This window comes from Rhagoletis pomonella, unplaced genomic scaffold (genome assembly GCF_013731165.1).
Source record: "Rhagoletis pomonella isolate Grant_MI unplaced genomic scaffold, Rhpom_1.0 Rhpom_scaffold_00006, whole genome shotgun sequence".
Taxonomy (NCBI): Eukaryota; Metazoa; Arthropoda; class Insecta; order Diptera; family Tephritidae; genus Rhagoletis; species Rhagoletis pomonella.
The window spans coordinates 47594912-47598390 of NW_023458560.1; the positions used below are offsets into that span (position 1 = coordinate 47594912).

Genomic DNA, 3479 nt, shown 5'->3' on the forward strand with positions numbered 1-3479 from the left:
TGTTAACATTTTGGGGTCTGATACTGTTAGCGCGGTTACTGTTACATTTGTAGCCTCAGTTCTCTTCGCTTGACTTTTTTACACTCAACGTCAGTGGGGCTAACCTAACTGATGGCTTACTGTCGTTGCTGCTGGTTGGTTGCTCTTTGTTTTAACAAATTCTTTGTATTAATGTATCTGTTTGCCTGCCTGCCTACCTGCCTGGCTGGCTAGCTGGCTAGCTGGTCGAGTGTTGCTTTGGGGTCTCTGTGGAGCAGCGAGCCCAGCCGCACCACCATAACCGCCACCTCAACCACTCTTTTAGCTCTTTGTGTTTTCTACTCTGCGCTCTGCTTTTATTTATGTGGCTGCTTCGTAAGCGACCGGAGAATATCTACACAACTTCGGTTTTGATTACGATTTCTGTTTCTGCGTTGAATTTGCTTTGCACTGCCATGGTATGACGAATATGGACAGAAGCAGCTGAGTTGCTGGCCGTGCGAACGCATGAGTATAATTGTATGTATGGGTCTCCATATGTATGGCGACGGATAGCAGGCAACAGGCATGGACTGGGGTGGTGAATGCTGATGGGGCTCTGGTTAGGTGTGGTACAGTGGAAAGGTTTGATGTGGTGTGGTGTGGGGTGCGGTGGCCAACAGCAAATGGGGTACACACACACACATGCCAGAGATTATGTGCTGCTGCTGTTGCTTTTGGTTCGCTGGTCGCTTTGTTGGTTCGCTTCGCTGGCTTGCTTCACTTTACTTTTCTGTTGTTTCTGTTGCTGGCGCTGGTGCTGGCGCTGGTGCTGGTGCTCTTGTTACTGCTGCTTCTGCTTCTGCTACTATTACTTGTCTGGTCGTCTGCTGTCAGCGCAGACTGTTCCGTCTGGTCTCTGATGTGGTCGGTCTCTGGTGTGGTCTGCTCTGCAATTGCGTTCGCGTTTCGAAAATAGTTACAAGATGTTCATCGAAGTGAATAGAACGTCTGAACGGGTGATGGACTAAATGCATAAGTAATAAACCAAACGAGCGACCAACCCACCGCCGATCAAGCAGTAAGTCATGGTGTTCGCGAGCGTTTCGTTGAGGAAGATGTACATACATATAAAGTAAAAAGCAAATACAAATTAAAGCCGCGCGCTGCTTTTTTCTTATAATCGAAATAAAGTGAAGTGAAAAACTCTCTGGGTGTTTTTTCCCCCATTATTTTTGTCTTTCTTTTACACCTTTTTGCTGTTCCGTACTAAAGCCAAGTGAGTGCGGCGGCTATTCTGCAACTCATCGACATCGACAGTCTTTACTGTTGTCTGTTGTGGCTAGTCAATTCAGTTCGGCAGCAACATCAGCAGCAGCCGAACCATCATCATCGCAACAACATTGTGTCGTCTCTTCAACTCTTCAATTCTTCAATTCAATTCAACCCCCAACGCAAACGCAGACGGTACTACGGGTACTTAAGTAAACATTTTTATGTGATGTGGTGTGGTGGTTCGCGCGTGAACTGACCCAACGCCCCCAGTGATCGCTTTACAGAATTTAGTAGTCAGAAAATAAAAGAATAGTAGCTGAAAAAGAAAATGCAATAAATTAGAATTTCGCTGTGCTGTGTGAAAGCGTGTGAGACGAAAGCGAAGAAATTGTAAAACGATAAAAGTGAAATTAAAAAAAAACAAATGTTTCCCAGCAGAAGAATAGAATTTTTTCTGCTATGATAAAAGTAGACAATGTGGAAACAGTACAAAAACAAATGCAAATAGTTTTAGTTGGACAAGAAAATATATATGCACATACAAGTTGGTGTATGTACATATGTTTGTGTGTAGGCACTAGTGCGTATGTGCCTAAATAAATACACAACATGTTTGTATGTAAATGAGCTAACAATATGTGCACGAGCAGCGAGGTTGAATTAAATAGAATTTAAATAAGAAAATATTTTAAATTGAAAGACATTAAAAGGGAAGTAAAAAACCGTGGTGTTGCGAAGAACAGCGTTCAGTAAAAATACTAACAAAAAAAATGTTTTGATAAAAAGATTAAAAATTGAAAAGCCAAAATTGTGGTAATATTTAACTAAATTTAATATTTTTGGAAAAACTGCGTTGAAAACTTATGAATTTGAAAGATATTTTTAGATTTTTTATAAAAAAAAATTACCACGGATAAAATATTTTATTTGGATTTTTTTTAGTTTTTTATTTAGTTTAGTTAATTATTTAAGTACACGTACTCAAATAGACATTCAAAATTTTGGAAAACAAAGTTAAAAAAAAATTTCAAAATTTCAAAAAAGTTTTCTTTTTTACAAAATTTTAGTTGAGTTGAGATGAGAAAATTTAGTTGAGACAAAATAAAAAAAAATGAAGACACTGATTTTTTTTAATTTCTGGTAAAATAAATAAATTAATAAACACGTTTTTTTTTAATTTGGTTTAAGGGAAATGAAAAAATTTAACACATTAAAAATCTTTGGAAAAATTTACATTTGAAAAAATGTCCTTTTTTTTGATAAACGTCTAGTTATGGTGAACTGAAAAAATTTACAGACATTCAAATTTGTTTCAAAACAATGTGGTAAAAAACTGAATTTTTATAGTTTACTTTATTATTAATTTTTTTCTAAATTTACGGTAAAAAAAATTAAAATTGAAAGAGCATTTTACAAAAGAAAAATTCTAAAAAAACATGCCAACGAATAAAGTATCAGGAAGAAATGCCAGATTAAAAACCATCTATAAAACTATTTTTTTTTACTCAGAAGGGCAACAAAACTTAAACTATAGAAGAGCCAAGTTACAAAATTTAAAACCACACCGTCACTCATAAACTTTAAACACAAAAATTTTAAAAAATCTCGAACAAGTATTAGTTAAAAGAATTTAAATAACGGAATTAAATCAAAAAAAGAAAATTTTTAGAACTTTAAAAGACAAAAAAATACTAAAAAACACCAAAATAAGTGTAAAGTAAAAACTTTTGTACAACGCAAACTTTTTTTTTTGAATAAAAACAAAGCTAGAGAATCCAAAAAACAACGCACATTCAAACACAAAAAATTTTAAATTTAGATGCTGCTGCATAATTAAACACAAAACAAATTTATAAAAAATGTGAAATTTTTAAGACACGTGAAATTTTTTCGTTGGGACACTTAAAAACTTAGCCACACTAAACTATTTACTAAATTTTAATTGAAGTGGCCGAATCAGTCAGTACTTTGGAAGGATTTAAAAAAAATTAATTTTAAACATTATAAACAAAAACAAAATAAACTTACGTACAATTTTTCCACGGCAAAAAAAAAGTTACGAAACCAAAAACGTTTTTAGGTTTAAAAAATTTTAAACAAAAAAAAAAACAAAAAATATCAATTAGAAATTTCTTGTTCAACAAAAATTAGTTTGAAAAATACATTTCAAAAGTCTAAAAAATTTTGAAAAAATTAAATATGTATTTTGAACTAAGTCAAAAAATGCTACATTTCAGAGACTGAAA

The 3479-nt window shown here is 33.9% G+C and overlaps 1 protein-coding gene across 1 annotated transcript in view; it reads left to right on the forward strand.

Annotated features, from left to right (window-relative positions):
* Positions 1 to 1106: 1106 nt before the first annotated feature.
* Positions 1107 to 3479, forward strand: part of LOC118740854 — a gene marked incomplete at its 3' end in the record, with an annotated part of 173507 nt that continues 171134 nt past the window's right edge. Inside the window, 1 exon segment of the mRNA XM_036472578.1 lies at positions 1107 to 1637.